We start from the raw sequence: 17,800 nt of genomic DNA, 5'->3' as shown, positions 1-17,800 counted from the left end.
ACAACTTAATCTACCTTGAAATGACAAAGGACTCAGCTGACTCTTACAGGACTTCATCCTGATGTCCAAGGAAGGGTGAATATTTTTGGACTGTAGCCTCCAGTAAGCAGCCTTTTCCAATAAACTGAACAGTAGCAGCCATTTCAATTTTTGCGGAACCCTGCCTATAAATAGTAGTTTTCTGTTTGAAAGAATTACCCTTATGAGTTAGTTGATTTTGTTGCTGTGTTTTAAGGTATTTAATGTTTAAGACTTTAGAAGCTTATAGCAAATACAAATTAACTGATAATGGTAATAACCGTCATTATAGTGATGGAATTTTCACTTTTTTTTTTCTATAGGGTTGCATTTGTTCTACTAGTATGCACATATATTTGTTTTTTATGGAGGAATACGATTTGGGCATTCATTATTGACACACACAATCAGATTTTAAGTGCAGTTAAGTACACCATCTGGCTTTTCCTTCTTGTCTATGCCTCTGTAGCCATACACAGTTATATGCTATTCCAGGAGTGTCTGGCGTCTATTATAGCTGCACCAGTTGCACTACAATCAGCTGAGTAGGCATTTCCCTTATGAACCCTGATTTTCAATGTTTAACAACTAATTTGAAATTGCATCCAGCTCAAACATGGCAGGCACATTTGCAGACCAGATGTGTTTTTGTTTATTCTTTTATTTTTAAATGCCAAAAATGGCAATGTTTAAAGAGTCCAGCCGAATAATAAAACATTAATTATTAGCAAAGGCAGATTTGCTCTCCGTTTGGGGATATGGTCACAGGAAGCTTGGAATGGAGTCTTAGCCTTTTGGTCATCATTCTTACCTAGATAACTATTAGTACTACACAGCATGTACTGCAAGCTGCATTTAATGATGGGCCTTAAGTATGCTTCTGACAGCCTGTTGGCATTCTGCATGGAGCAGAATTGTGCTGATTTACCCTGCAACTAGCCTGGCAGAGTTCTATTAATCCCAATGTAGAAGTAAAAATAGTCTTTATATTTCTCTCTAAATCTGAGGAATCTAAGGAGTGAGACAGAGGAGCCCTCCAGAGAGAAATTGTAAGAAAGAGTTCAAATTCATAAGAGGACATAAAAAGGCAAGAAGGAGAAGATGGGGGAATGAATTAAAAACATTTTCATTTAAGTTTTTCATTTAAATGTATTTTATTGCTTTTTCTGACCACTCCAGCTTTATGCTGACTTCTGTGAGATAAGACCCAGTCCAACAGCATCTTATCTAAGGTAGGCTAGCCACCAGTGTCTGTTGAAGGACCAAGATTTATCAGGCATATCCCTACTCCATCTGAATGTTCTCTTGGCATTTACTTCCCCACGTAAGCTCCTGAGAAAATGAATGCTTGCCTCTCACCTAACACTCTGCTGCAATTCAAAGCACCAGCTCCTTTCCACCTCTGCACAGTGAGTGCTTTTTGCAAAATAGTCTGCTGGTTAGAGCATCCACCCAGGACGGGGGATTCCTGTGCCACAGTGCCTGAGGAGACCCCAATCTGCATCGGCTTTGATAAGTGCACTGCTGCTCTTTCAGCCTAACACTGAAGCTCTGAAAGAGTTTCAAGAGGCTCCTTTGCAGATTCCCCTCTAATTAGAGAGATGTGTTTGAACCATTTCAGACTGTGGAAAGCACTGAGCTGGGGTGTCGTACTGCCTCAGCAAGTGCTCTGATCACTAATAGAAATGGAGGGAACCACCTCTCCCTGCCTGCATGTTGAAAGAAAAGAGAGAGCTGGGATCAATTCTTTGAAGAAATAGTTACAAAAGACTGTTGCCAGGAGAGGATTCTAGGTTTATGATTCTGAGTGGAGGAAGGCACTTGCCTGGAGCCAGGAATAAAACACTCAGTACCAGAGGAGGAAAGGGGGCCAGTTGCAGACATATGCCACATGTCATCTCCTACCAGTTGGCCCTGCCTTACGTGCTCGAGCACAGAAGGAATTCAGCTCCTTAACGAAAGGTTCTGCACAGGAGTCAGGTACGTAGCAATCAAGCACGCAGCCTCTATAAGGATTTATATTATTGAAAATAAACTAATAGAATATTTATTCAGTTCAAGCAGCAGAGCACTATTTTTCTGCAAAAAGAAGGCTGCGTATTTGACTTCCACTGCACATTGGATGTTTGTTATTTTGGTCCAAAAGGTATAAATATCTCAGGACTCCAATATTAACCCATCACTTTTTTTTGCCTTTTGCAGAGGCTGATGTCACAGGTAACACACACCTTGCTGCATTTCTCCGCTCTTTCAGAACTCCTCAGTCTCCAAGGGCCTCCTTGGAGCAATCCCCTTTGTTCCTTTTTCAGCCACCTGCTCTTTTCCCTTCCCATTCAGCTGTCTCCTGGTTCTTAGGCTGAACGCTCCAGCATGTCCTGCTCCATTCCAGCCAGAGGCTACAGGCTGGCCTCACTTCCCATGGAGCAGGCCCAGTGTGGAGGTAATTCAATGGGCAATACTATGAATTTCAAATCTATGGCAGTGGATGAATGCAAGGTGCAAAATCTCCTGACAACATTTTTTCCTAAAAAATTATCTTCAGAAAAGGAAAGGAAAATATGATATCCATGTTATTAATCTTAAACACAGAGGTCCTCCTCTGTGAAGACAGTAGGACTACTCATTTACTTGAAATTATATTTGTAAACAAAGATGAGAGTGTGTGTATAAGCAAAATTCTCATCTTATTCCACAGATGTCCTGTGCCCATACTTGCTCTTATGATGGCTTCTTGTGTCAACTATTCAGCTGACCTGTGACTGTCCAGTTCATATGTTTAGGTCATTCTAAAAATTCTTGTGCTCTCCATCCATGCATTCCTGTGGGTTAAAAGGGTCCTTTTAACTTTTATATTGGTGAAGTATTTCTAGTGTAAAACATATTCTCAGACGCTACCAATAGTCCTAGATATTGGCTGAAAAAAAAAAGTTGAAAAAACAAAAACATAATTTAGCCATGTTAGTTGAGATCAGAAGTAAGTGACCGGTAAGTTTATATTCAGTATTGGCTCCTCAAAGAAATACAGTGAAATATGTGAAGTTTGAACAAGTGCATTTCCTTTTGTTTTCCTTACAGTTGTCTTTTTATCCTGTTTATTGAAAATGAATATATCCTATTATGTCACATCAATAGGTTATTGTGTAAGTTTTACTGTATGTAGATATACACAGTATATATTAATATAGGGAAAACTTGAGTTAAAGTCCTGGAATAAACTTCTTCAATGACTCTAAACAAAGCAGAGGATGCTGGTTTTTGGCCCATATAGAGTGTAACTCTTGCCCTTGGGTAATCCCCCAGAAAAAAAAAAGGAATATTTGTTCTAGTGTCTGCTTCCTTTTTAACAGCCTCCTCCACATTCAGTCCCATTTTTTTCTCTATGCACTTCTTCAGAGCTAGAATTTGTTTCCAAGACAGAGGGACTCTAGGCCATTAAGAAAGTACCCCCAAAACAAACAGACTCCCGAATGCTTTCTTATATTTGCATCAGAAATAATGCTACTTAATGTAAAGAAACAGTAAAAGTCAACTGTTTCTCATGTCTCAGACTCATAGCAGGGTGTTCTTGAAGTAACACAAATAGGAGCTCTCCCTTGCTCAATGCTTAAGTCGACTCACAATAGAGTCCTGAAGGTATCTTTGAATGGAAGCTGCCATAAGCATCGTAAGTATCATTTAGATACTTAGAGTATGCTAGTTGAACAGCAGTCATGAAAATATCTGCAAGTATAAAAGCAGAAAAGACAATAAGTGATAGAGAAGTGTGGGCATCCAGAAGATGGAAAATACTTCATTTCTTGTGAAGTCCATAGTGTGTTGGGTTTTGATTCCTGTAAGACTTCATTGCTATATAATATAATGTGTGGTGCCTAGGGAAGGACTGAGAGGTACATAAGATCCAGCAAGAAGCATAAAAGAGCAAGGAGAAGAGTCACAGACCAGAGGAAGAAACGCATCCAAAAACAGTCTACAGGCATGAGGTTGGGAATTGGAAGTACAGCATCTTTGTACGTAATTTCTCTTAATAAAAAACATTTGGAAATGAAGTCTCTTCACTGCATGATGCTAGACTGAATACACAATATTAGGGATTAGGGAAAAGAAATACGGTGAAAATCAGGGAAAATGAGGAGTTAGAAAGTGAGAGAAACTTCAAAATCTGGCATAGAAGAACTTCAAAAGGCTTGGTATAATATCAGATGGCTAGATAAAGAAGGTATGCTGCTGACTGGGTTAAGCTGCCCCCCTTGACCATGATAGCAGCTATAAATCTCATTGCTCTCTCAGCAGAGAGCCAGACTCTTCTGTTCCTTCAGGCAGTGCCCAAGTTCTGACTGTTGTACATTGCACTTTGCAAGGTAGCCAGACACTCTCCTAATACAGACACAAAACTGAGCTACAAACCAGGGAAAAATGATCAACATAATTGCTTGAAATGGTAGAACATTTTCAGCTATGAAGAATAAAATTTATATTTATATGGGTAGTATTCAGGCAAGTAGTTTCTGCCTTTTTTGACTGATTTTGCAAAGCAAATTTTATTCTGAGTTATAAATATATTTGTGTATATATATATATAGAAGAAAGATTGTAATTGGCAAAAGAATAAATTCTGAAGTTGTTGCATAGCCTACTTAGGCAAAATTTTTAACATTTGTTTTGGAAAAGCAGTATACGAAATGAACAACAACGTGAAATCTATGTCTGAAAAAGATATGCATGGGCTTTTAGTTGCAATGTGGTGAATAACCCAAGATGCATGCTGATTTCTTCTCCAGCTACCAAGCATCATTCTAGCTAACTTTCAAAAGGCTTTGCATACACAACATTGTATGAAAAAAAGTTCACATTTCCGGATTGCAGCAAGATCTTTTGCTTGAAAATTGCATTGCTGATTCATGTCTCTTTTTACTATGAATAAAAAAGAAAAATATGTCACCATAACAATATACTTTAGAGAACAGAATTATTCATTTTTGATATGAAAACAGTTTTCTTTTGCATTATTTGAGAAAAAATACTGTAATGAGACGACTTAGCATGGCAAAAAAATCCTTATTTATGCCTATTTTCTTTTGAAAACCTTTCTCAATTCTATGGATATTTGAAAACTATTTTAGACATGTAAGTTTAGATTGAGACAAATAAAATATTGCTAGGATGTGTTCACCTAAACTCTTTCTTTATCAGCTTCTGCAGTGCCCCACTTTCCCACCATTTCGTTATAGGATTAGATTACAAAATTGATAGTGCTTAAATATATGAAGAGCATAAATGATCTCCATGAAAATACAGTTCTAACTACGGCAGAAAAAGTGAAGTGTTTATGCACTTCCTACATTAATAGTTTGGGCCCATTCAGTTGTTCTACCTCCGTTTCATGATTACTAGAACAATATAACAGAGTAGAACTGAAGAAGGATCGAGCTAATAATAAAAAGAAAGCACAACTTTGCAGGAGGTAGCTAACTGAATTCAAATGATCTGTTAAAAGTAATGTCCCATACCATCTTTTGTGAACAGTTGCTAAAATATATTGGGTTTTGAGGAATGCTAATTATTACAATATATTTGCTGGAAGTTGTGTCTTTGTCTCCAGATTTCAGTGTTCTTCTGAAAAGAACACTAGGTGTTAAAGTGCTTACGTGAACTTGACAGATGAATCCAAATTCCAGTGTCTATTAAAAACAACAAGAAAGCTTTCAGTAACTTAGTCATTATCATAATGAATATTACAATTACAATTGTGTCTATAAAATAAACAGGGTGAAAATTCAGTTTTAAGATAAATAATAAATAGGACTAAGACCTAGGTTCATATATAACATACCTGCAACATGATTTATTTAAGACTGAAATACAGACAACTTGTGAAAAGTCCTTCTTTTTAAACCCTACCATCCCCTTTGAAAGGGAGCTAGAAATGTAAACCGTGCTATTACGTGGCTCCTGTGCAAATTAGCTCTATGGGAATCCAAAATAGAACAGATTTATACTAACAACAGGCGGAGGGAGATTACTTGCAAACAACAAAGGCAGCCTGGCCAGCAGTCTAGGCCTGCTCTTGTTAAGAAAATTCTCCCATCTGTAACTAAATCAATTAGTTATACCAGTGCAAACCCCTGATAGAGACATGCTGCACCAGCATGAATTGGGACTTAAAGCCATTTAGGTTAATTCAATAAATCCTTGTCAGCATTGCTTTGAAGCAAGGGATACCAGAGAAGCGAAAGTTTATCTGGGGTAAACGAACTGCCTGACATGTAGGCAGGTATCAAGTTGTCATTCTTCTGGCTACAAGCATGTGCAGCTGAGAGAATATACATGGCAGGTCTCATTTGGATCTCATCTCGGGTCTGTGTAATGAAGAATGATGCTCTTCCCCTCGCGGCCCTTTCTATTCAATAACTATCTTAAATGAATTTTCAAACTCTTTAATCTTGAAATGTAGCAAGGTGATTATAACATACTGCCATCCCTTTGGGGATAACAGCACACTGTCCCCTTCTCTCTGTCCTTCTCTTTCCAGCCTCACTCCTTTTTTTTTTTTCTCATTAGCAGGAGCACCAATGTCCAAGGAAAAGCAATCCCCAAAGCTGCTACATGAGGAGGGCTCATTCTCCCACAGTGATACCTTGCTTATTCAGAGATGAGCTCTGGCGAGGTCAGCAGCACCATTGCAAGGAGAAGGAAGTGGAGCAGTTCTCTTGTAGCTGTAGATGGTTCTCCTCCTTACTTACACTGATGCTGGTCACTAGCTGGGACCTGAACGTAGGCACCAGAAATGCCAGAAATGGTGCATTAAGGCTCGTTTGCTCCACGCAAGTTTCTTTATGTTTGCCTTGCCAGTTGTAAAAGAAAGTTTGTTTAAATTTACCATTTCTGCAGATTTGCTATACATGCACTGTTTTAGGAAAAAATAAAAAGATATCATAGAACAAAGGGAATTATTGTATAGTTGTTATTGATATCATCATAATCAGTCCTATACTTAACGCTTCACCTCATTCTAGCAGAATCAGTTCTAAACAGTACACCCTTAGAAATATGTGTCTGAAAGTAAGAACCAGCTATGAACTATAAATTTTAAAACACAAAAGGTCGTATCAGGGTCTCTCTACAGATCAAGGTCTCTCGTCATTGTCTGCATCAGACTCTTTCTACTTTCTATTCCAGCCCCAGCAATATGGGGCTGGAGGCCTCGTGAGATACTGAGTTCATGGCCCTGCTATCACAGGCTCCATATCAAATAAGTTTTCATAACAAATCAATCTCTATCTGACAATAATAGATTTTTGTTCCACCAGGCAGATGGCTCTGGAACAGAGCTCCAGTTTACTGAGCTGGCGATTACGAACCTAATTCTGATTTGCAGGGTAAAATATACCTGGATTAAATAAATTCCATTTTGGATCTATTTGCTGTTACAACAACATTTTCCAACAGTTTAAATATATTTTCCCTTTCCTTTGTACTTGTCTGCTGTCCTCTCACCCCATGTATTTATAGCAATCATGCCCTCTCCAAGACTGTTCTGCTGAGCAAAACTAGCCAAGATCTTTTCATGGCCTCTGGGAAGACAGGCTCCCTGTGCCCCAAATCTGCCTCGCCGCCCTCCTCTGCACCTGTTCCACTTTGCATTAATCTTTCCTGAGCACGTCCCAGGATTGCATGCTGCATGTCCATGATGTGCCCCTCCATGATATGCACTAGCACTGCACTATGCCTCTTGGAATTACATCACCTGAGAAAGCTTAAAATTTCTCTTTTTTTTTTTCCATCATCTAATTTACAAAGTGATCCCATTGCACTGACACAGCTGAGGAGGCAGCAAACTGTGGCACAGGGACAGAAATGAGCACTGTGAGAAGTGGGAAGACAAGCACAAAAAATGGCTTTACTGCCAAGCAAGCAGAAGGAATTTTGTTTTCATATTCACCTGTGATCAGGCAATAGTCTTAAGCCTTTTCCTTCTTTTCAGTCATTTCCAAAATACAGACTGCCAGTTCTTGGCATAAATACTTGCTGGCCTCTGACTGTATGACCTTGAACTCTATACGATTAAGTTTCATCCTGTTCTTTTTACTTCTATCTTCAGTAATCCAGCTGTTCCTGCATGATATTTTGATCCTCCTCTGCAATGGCAATGCCACCCAGCTTTGTGTCACTGGCATAATTTATCAGTTCACTCCCACTTTTGATCTCCAAGCTAGAAGGAATATATTAAATAAATATAGGACTTTTTTCACCAGTAGCCTTCCTGTCTATCACTTTAACACTCACCAGTGTCATGTCCACTTAGTCAACCCTTAACCTCCTTAGGCAGCTCACCTTCCCTAGTTTGACTGGCTTTCAGTCAATGAGAAGGAGGGTGACACAACCCTGGAACAGGCTGCCCAGAGAGGTTGTGGGGTCTCCTTCTTTGGAGATCTTCAAAACCCACCTGGATGTGACACTGTGCCATGTGCTCTAGCTGATCCTGCTGGAGCAGAGGGGTTGGACTAGATGAGGTCTCTTCCAACCTCAACCATTCTGTGATTCTGTGAGAATGTGTTAAAAATGAGTCGGACAACTACCAGATGTTATATTGTTCTTAATAATATGTCTTTTGAACTACTTTTAAAGTGAAAAATAGTTATAGAAAATAAATATTAATGAAATTAAATGCAGTAAGGTTTCAGCCAAGGCAGAGTGTGCCAATCTAATTCGATAGTACTCTTAAGTAGAGATACTTCTTTTTCTCTGCAAATAAAATATGATGAATATCAACTGCCTTTCGGTAGTAAGTATCTGGTTTCAGTAATGATTTTATACTGTGCAGCACAGCTAGTAAAGACTTGTTAGCATTTGCAATTTAGGTGGGGAAAAGGAGGAGAGAGTTAGCATAACTTCATACCAGTTAAAAATAACTGTAGAGACCAAGACTGACTGACTGATGCCATTCACTGCAGCTTCAAATTACTGTGGCATTGTTTAAGTATTAGTTAATAGGCTGCTATGAATCCCATGACAGAGCTCTTAAGTAAGAGTTAAGTAATGGTTTACCCTAGCCTGGTTAATGGTTATACTAGCTCTTCAGGTTTGTTCTGTTGGTTTGGGGTTTTTTTTTTCCATTACTGTAATTGTATAATTAACTTCTCTCTCTCTCTCTCTCTCTCTCTCTCTTTTTCTCTATTTTTTTAATGTATGTATTTTGTGGTTTTACAATTAGTCTTACAATTAGTCTTTTTTTTTTTTTTTTCCCCTGGGTTAAGTTCCTAGATTACAGAGCAAGCCACATTGTCAATCAGTAAGCTGTGTCTGTAGTTTATATTCTCATTTTCCAACCCAAAATAGCTGGTACTTAAACTTTTCCACTGGTAGAACAGCAGAACACAAAGTCAGTACTTGATTGATTGGAATTGCCAAGCAGCAATGAACATTTAATGCAATATAGCTCTGAATGTTAACTTAAAACAGAGGAAGATAACTCCTTTAAAGAAAAACATATTTGCTGAGACATTAAGCATAAAAAAGAGTGTGACATAACTAGAAATAGTGATAAATGTAAAAATAAACAAACACTTCAGTGGAAAAAGTAGAGCATTAAAAATGCTATTATTTCTGTTTGGTATTTGGGTAGCATTTTGTACTGTCGAGCACCTGCTGTACAGCAAGGGACCTTAGCCACACTGAGTGTACTTCACTCAGCACTTTTCATCAGTCTTCTTAGGAAGGGCAAGAGCACAAAGCTCTTACTAAAAAATATGAACAGAGAGCCAGAATGATGATCCCTGGATGGAATAAACCATCTGCAATCACAAACAAGGATAGAGCAAGGTTCTACTGCATTATCTCATGCATAAACTCTGAGTTGTCCCTTGGAGATAAGATGGACAGAAAAGGGAAGAAAAAGATGTTTCAGTGTGCTCAATATATGCCCTTATGAGATAATGCAGACATGTACTTCAGAATTAACATCTACGAATATGGTCCTATAGCATATCCAGAGAAATATGCTCGGAAATAGAAAGCCTTTCAGGCTTTATAGTCTTGTTTCATATATTGCTATGTTTCTGTTCATTGTGCAAATTTTATTCACATAATTCTGGGAGACTGTCATCTGAATACCATGCTGGACTTCCATGGCCAAGAAAATGAAGTCATGTAACAACAGGTGCAGAGGAGGGTGGCTGGCATTGGCAGAGGAAAGGGGTGAGACTAGGAGAACAAATGCCAGTTAACCTACCAGAGTGAGGGCTTTATTTATTTGCTTGTTGGAAAGCAACAGCATATGCTGAAAAACCACTTGAAGTAATTAATTAAAAATGTAAATGAAACTTTAAACATATGCATTCACAGAAAACTGCACCAATCCATCAAGAAAAGAGTTAAAGATTTTAAGCAGTTTCTTTTATTCCATGAAGAGCAGTTTCACCTGCCGTTAGTAGGAGTCAAATTTACTACCTTGGGAAAGCATAAAGAGCAAGGCTGTGAACAGAAGACGATATTCATATTCATTTGGGGATTTTTAGTGCAAAATTCAGATAAAAAAATATGAATAAATGCAAATTTCACTTGGTGTGCATTTATCCAGGGGTGAAATTTCATGCATAAGCCCCCTCCTCTTCTGCCCACTGAAAAAAAGATGTGAAACTTTAGTCTGGCAGGTCTACTGTGCTCATCCCACTCACAGATTGTAACAGTTATTTCAGTTTTCTATAACGAGCTGTCTATAAATGATCATAGCATGTGATGCTAAATGGCACCACCATCCCGGAGCAATACCAGTGGTATCACCCAGGTTGCACCATGTGGTGATCATCCCATTGCTCCTGTGGATTCCTGGAGAGGGAGTTCCAGCAAAGCACTTTCGCAAGCAGGCTGACAGCTTGAGTGATAATGTTGTTCAAGCAAATATTTCAAGTACTTGTTACTTAAAGATCATTGAACCTGAATTCTGGCCTAGTATCTAGGGGAATTGGCAGTAATTGCACTTTTGCTGCTTTGTAACTTACACAGCAGGAATCTCACTGGAGTAGGGTGAGATGGTCTCACAACTCATTCCTACCAAAAGGGAGAGATGGTCCTTCTCCCTAGATATACATACTCACACACAGACACACCATCTTCTGTCTCCCTGCCCCTGGTTATGTTTTCCCACATTTTACTTTTACAGCTCATCTAAGCTGACTTAGTTTCTTGCAAATCTGTGAGCTAAATCAGCAAAAATGAGGACAGCTGTCTGGTTAGCTAGGGAAAGATCTGCTCATAGGAAGGGCCAAAGACATCTGAACTCGTGCAAAGAAGAAGGCAGGACAAGCACTGCTGGGAACAGAAGAGGAAGGAGGAATTTTAAAAGGATGGGGGAGAGCCCTTCTGCAGCACTAAGCTGTTGCAATTATGTCCACAGGCATCGCTGTGGCCGTAAAACTGCATTATTGATTCACCATGGATTGTTGAACCTTAGAGTATTAATTTTAGCAGAAAAAGAAGAGTCTGATCCTATGAAAATATACCACAATATTAGGTGGGATTAAAAACAATCGTTTGGCTATCGGTTGAACTTTTGGTGTTATTTTAAAAGAGGCATTTAGCCTGACCTGAATGCTGGACAGCTGCAATACAGTTCATTGCCATAAACTATCAAGGGAGAAACAAATTATATTTTTAGTTCACCTTGTGCAAGAAGCGAAGTCATTATAAACATGAAAGAATTGGTCTTTACTAAAAATAGTATGTAAATGAGACCATATTTTCTACAAGCTTATCTTTTCTCTTCACACTCATAGCCATGGTCAATAGCAAGCACTTTGCCTGAAAATAGACATGTTGTAGACAAAACTGTCATTTATTTTCTCTATACTTATGAGAGAGGGGAAAAAAAAAAAAGATAGCAAAACAAAATGGTCTCCTACATAAAATACAAATTACATACAAAATGATTGAAATGAGTAATAAAATGCTTCTCCAGCTACCAACAGTACCGACTGGGTACAACAAGGTCAAAAAGTTCCTATATGCATGACAAGGAATTGCCTGGCCTCCAGTGTTAAATATTTGTACAGTATCATATGCTCTTTCTTTCCTGCTTCTACATGAGGAGGAACAGCAAGCAACATGTAGTTTTGCAGCCTCAGCATTTTGTATTAGCTTCTGAGTGTCCATCTTTTAAACACCATTGATAAAATAAAGCGTATTTCCAGCAGAAATTAGTGTCAGGATAGAGAGTAATTGTAGTTAACTTCATCTTGATTATACAAATTAGAATGGTCCTGTTACAAACATCTTCTAATAAAACAGGTTGGGCATAGAAATATTGGCATAAGCTTGTCTATAGTTCTGCTAACAGCACCATTATACGAAAAGACTGCGATACAATGCAGAAATGAAAAAGAACATTCAAGGTAGTGAAATTCTGTTTTGTTGGTTGGTTCCTGAATAGCTCCTTCACAGATTGACAGAACAAGATGGGGCTTTTAAATGGGACAAAGACTTAATTCAATAGAGAAGCAATACAATTCAAGAAATGGAATTGTATTCATTTATATGCAGGTTATTAAGTGGATGAAAAATGATTCTTTTTTTCCTTTAATTTACAGCTTTACCTAGAAATTTTGATTTTTCAGTGTTTATGCAAGTTGTTAGTGTAATCTATGTTTTCTCTCAAATTCAGAATTTTGCCCACTTCATTTAGAGAGCAAAAAAATTCACTAAAATGATGATCTGTTTTGTACCCTGACTTTATCTATTCATCCCCATTATTTTTTCTAAACTCTGTTGAGTCAAGAAATGAGTCATGATTGTGTCATATGGCTCAGCTACTTCTGAGGACATCTCATTCTCAGAAAGAAACACAAACTGCCCTTGACATTCATGAGCTGAAGAGAATACAAAAACATAGACAAACCCTTTATTCACCAATGTTTCACTGGCAACACTTTGTGAAAAATCAGAATATACCTGGAGTTCAAGGACTTTAGTTTTCTCCAAGCTTTTTTCTTCCTCATGAGACTTTCAAATTTGTGTTCAGGCATTTTGGCGCATTTCTCCTGACTGACAGACTGACATGTTAGCAAGTTTGGCCATTCCCGTCCTCTGAATTCCCAGTTATTTATAGTATATTCTATATAATAATGAAATCATTCAGGATTTTGCCCTTGATGTCAACAGCAACAGAGTCAGGCCTTTGGCAAAGCAAACCATTCTAAATTCACTTCCTTGAATTGTCACCTGTGTTGATACGTATAATTCTGAGCGAGACCAGAAGAAGAAATCAAAATAAGTAGGGAGGAGAAATATACAGGAAATTATGTATTTCCAAGATGAGGAAGCAGGCAGTTTTCATTTTCAATGAGAACATCAGGAAAGAAATGGATATTGGTACAGGAATAAATGCAGCACATAGTCCCTGGCAAGGTTTTAAGTCTTTGTGAGACAGAGATCTGCATGATCAAATAGAGGGCCCCAGTGATTTTCCAGGTATAAACTTATGCCCTTCACACTTACATCCAAGCTTATATCATTATCAAACAAGATAAAGCAGCTGCAAAGGAAACAGGATTAACCATGAAAGTCATTAGATTTTAAATTACTGAAGTAAATAAAGTTCCTGCACAGTCACTCAGAATATATGACTTTTCTTTAAAACCTGTTAATATAGAAAACTTATCAGTAATTTTAATACTTTAGTCCATCAGACCCAGAGTAAATACTACGTATAACAGTCTGATGTCTATGGCTGTGATTCAGGAAATCATATATACATGTGTATATGTTTCTTTTTTCATGAAGATGTCACCATGTCATCACTTTCAGCCTGGAGGAGAAGACCAGCAGCCCATTTCAGGGAAGAAAGGAGGAGTGGAGATGCACATTTCAGGCAAATGGAGCAGAAGCCATGGGCCAGTACGATCACAAGTGGATATGGAAGCAATGGAAGTTGAATTGTGAGCTACCTAACAAGGTTTCATGTTCAAAGGTACCCTACCAGGTCCATGAGTCTCCCTAAGAGTCTTACCATGCCATAGATCCCTCATCAGGCAGCACGATGAACCAGAGTCCTGAACCATTACATGAGCTTGAGCACACACACACATACACACACACAACCCATCATAGACCCTGATATATTTGAGTTCATCGTTTGCCTTCTCTGACAGGCAGTCTCATGTCCTTGGGTTTTAAGTTAAGAGATACAAGAATGCATGGTAAGAAAGTTCAACATTTTATCAGATGTCCAACTAGTTCATTCAAATGCTCAAGACTTCTAATCTCAGGTGAGTCAGTCTCTGCCTGCATGGACATTCCCTGAGTGTGCTCAGAGACATTACAGCCATCATCTCACAGCCACTATTATATCAGTAAAATGTTACTGCATTTTCACTTTTATTTCTGTCCCCTGTGGACTTTTAGTTCCCTGTAAGCATATGAAAACATAAAGAATAATAAAGCTTAGTTCTTATATATCATTTTCCATGTTTAAGCATTAGAAACTAATGATGCTCTAAGTCTCTACAACAGTGCTTTTTAGAGAGTAGTAAGGAGAGAACACCTTATTGGAGAACCAAGAAGGTGTGAAATGACATTTAGTTAAGAGACTCTATTGCAGATTAAAGGGATATAAAATGCTGATGTTCAGCTAAGAGTAGAAGCTAAAATAAACCCTGACTTCTGTGGGAGAAAGCAACACTAATTTGATATGGAAAAATATCATTACAAAATCATCCTTTTAAGTATTTATAGAATAGTAGAGTTAAGCTTCTAGTTGGAATATGGCAAAAGACATACAAAAGCCAAACTGTGAACTTTTTGTTAATAAATTATTTCAAACATCTGTGAAACTGATTCAGACATTTCATGTGATTCTACCAACCTGCTATGCTGTATCTGCAAGGTGTGGCCCTGGGGATTTTACCTCTCCTTTATCCTTTATCCTTTATCCTTTATCCTTTATCCTTTATCCTTTATCATTTCTGAGTTTAAGAACTCAGTACTCTTGTTAGGCTCAAGATTATATGTTTGTTGTTATCCTGTAAATAGGATACAGTCCCATCCCAAAAGATAAACCATAAAAACCTTGTAAAATTCTTTCTCAGACCAATATTTTTAAGGACTCTCTCGGTCATAGTCTAAAGTCTGTTTGAAGAAAGCAGGCCAGACTCCTGAAGCACTCTTTATTTATTTCACACAGAATAAGAGATGTACAAATCATGTAAAACACGAACCATCTATTTCTCTGTCCTATCCCCTAGAAGACTGACATTTTGAGTTCTAGATCCCTCCTGCTGGACTGCAGTATCCCAGCTGAAGGGCAGTCCTTGAAATCATGTATTTTATTTATGCTCTTTTCTTCAGTTGTCCTATTAGCCTGGCAGTCTATGACTCCAGAAGAAAATCTATTTGCTTGCAAGTAGCTGCTTACCAAGCTTTTCTTTACTTAGCCTAGTGTTTCTACTTTTTTGGTCTTTTTGTCTTACTTCAAGAATTTTACAGTCCCTGACATTCCAGATATTCTTCCACAGTCAGGCTGGAGAAAATTTCCTGTATATCCACTGTAAGACTTTTCTTGGAAAAGAGGTAACAATTTTTACTACTTCTCATCTTCAGCCCCAATATTCTGTCTCCTTAGCCCAAGGAATAAGGAGAAAGAGTATCTTAAATAACGGTGCAAAAGTATGGAGACCGTAGACCTGAGCAGAATTCATAACTGGTGCACAGGCAGATTCCCAAACGAATATAGCATTATTAATCAGAACGGTCATTCAGAAACCTGAAATGCTCTGCAGTCCTAGGCACTCAGCTATTTTGTCTCACTGGATTTTTGCTCATTGACAACAATGATGATTAATGACAGTCTGGCCAGTGGTGTATTTACGCTCTAGAAGACGAAGTGCTACCACATTTAACAAAAAAAAACAAGGACATATGGGTTGTTAAAATGGCGTTTTATTCAACAATTCTGAAACTTTAACAAGAAGTACATCCTCTGATTGTAATGGATAGTCAGATGGTTGAAACAATTAATCTGGGTTTCCTCTATAAAAATGAAAGGACTTAGTGCAGCAGATATCATTAGGATTTAAAATAAGTAGAACCTTCTCTGTTCCAGCATTCAAAGGACGACAGAGTTTTTCAAGCTGCTAAAATTGCATGGGTTGTTAATACCTCTAAAGACAGTCATCAGACTTTCCAGTAATTTTCTAAGCCAAAACATGCATTTCCCATTTAGTTTGAGACAAAGTTTCGCGAACTTCTATTTTTCTGGCAACTTAAGATAACTCTTCTGGAACTCAATTTAATTTTGACATCCTATTCATCTTCCTGCTTATTTCCCATCACTGACCCTGATCTTATTAAAGAAAAACTCTGAGAATATCAGCAACTGCACAGGGTTTTTTCTTTTTTCTTTTTTTTTTTTTTTTTTTTTTGACAAGTTACTCTGGAATGTGTTTAAGGCCTTAAAATTGTCATTGATTGAAACTAGCTATTCTAAATGAGCAATTGAAAACTAATTTTCCCCTATTTTTTATTTCTGTTTCTCCCCAGCCACATGTTTGGCACTCCTGGACTGATTTCAAGATGGACAGACCAATGGCCATTAAAAGCATATCTTTCTACAAGCTTTTCAGCTTATAAAATCAGTGGAGGTTGTTTTAGGCTTTACTGGGGTAACTGGGAAAATTAGAACGATTGAGCACTGTTCCTGTTCTATTGAATAAGATCTTTACATATTAATATACAGCTGGTTTTACTTTGTGTTTGTGCATGCACACATCCTCTACACAATATCTAGTGAGGGGTGTCAGAAGAGTAGGACTGTTTTGCTACTTCCAACTGTGGTTATTTTAATAATAATAATAATAATAATATTTTCCCCTGGCAAAGTCTTCTGCCTTTTCAGTGGCTGGAAGTTTAGGCTTGTCCTGAGTATCCTTGTGTTAATAACTCCACTTTTTTTTTTTCCCTGAGTTTTTCTGTTTTCTTTTTGAACACACACACAAAATTTGGCATCCACTACACAGAAGTCTTGTGACAACGAAGTACACAGTTTAACTATTCATAGTATGCTGAAATTCCTCCTCTTCTTGTGTCTGAGTCATCTTGCAACTACTTTTGATGTCCTCTAGTTCTTATATTATGAGAGACAACGAAAAATAATTTTCTATCATCATCTGCCTTCTTATTCTGTTCATGTTATCATCATCCCCATCATATATGCAAGTCAGTTAACTTTATTCTAGGCTAAAAAATTCTTGCCTACTTAGTCTTTTTTTATACAGAGGCTAGTCATCTGATCATTCTTCCTCTTCTCCAACTCTTAATGATACTAGTATTAGGCTTTCTGAGACGTAAGAGACAGAACTATAGGCAATATTGAATATTGGTCACAATAACTTCAAACAATATTTCGAATATAATGTCCAGGTCTTTTTCTCAAACAATATCAAATTGCGCTTATGAGCTTCAAATATATCTGCCATTTTACTGCTCAGTAATTTGACTTGGTAGAATCCTTTGGTAACAGTCTGCAGTTGTGGTTTTCACTAAGCTGAATAGCAGCATTCACAGCAAACTCCACATCATTTTCTAGATCTTTTGTGCAGATCCTGAACAAACAGGGCCAAGCCATCTTGCCATTTTGTGACAGAATGACTTGTCCCCATCCCTTGCTTATTTTTTGTCTTTTTTTTTCTCTATGAAAAGATGTATGAAAGGATCATAGTAGGAAGTGACAGCTCACCTGGAGTTGACACTTGGAAGTGACTCCAAGAGCTATGAGAAGAATGTCTTATATGCTCAT

This window comes from Nothoprocta perdicaria, unplaced genomic scaffold, assembly GCF_003342845.1.
Source record: "Nothoprocta perdicaria isolate Ctin4 unplaced genomic scaffold, notPer1 scaffold_2, whole genome shotgun sequence".
Classification (NCBI taxonomy): domain Eukaryota; kingdom Metazoa; phylum Chordata; class Aves; order Tinamiformes; family Tinamidae; genus Nothoprocta; species Nothoprocta perdicaria.
Note: the sequence above shows the minus strand (reverse complement) of the source record.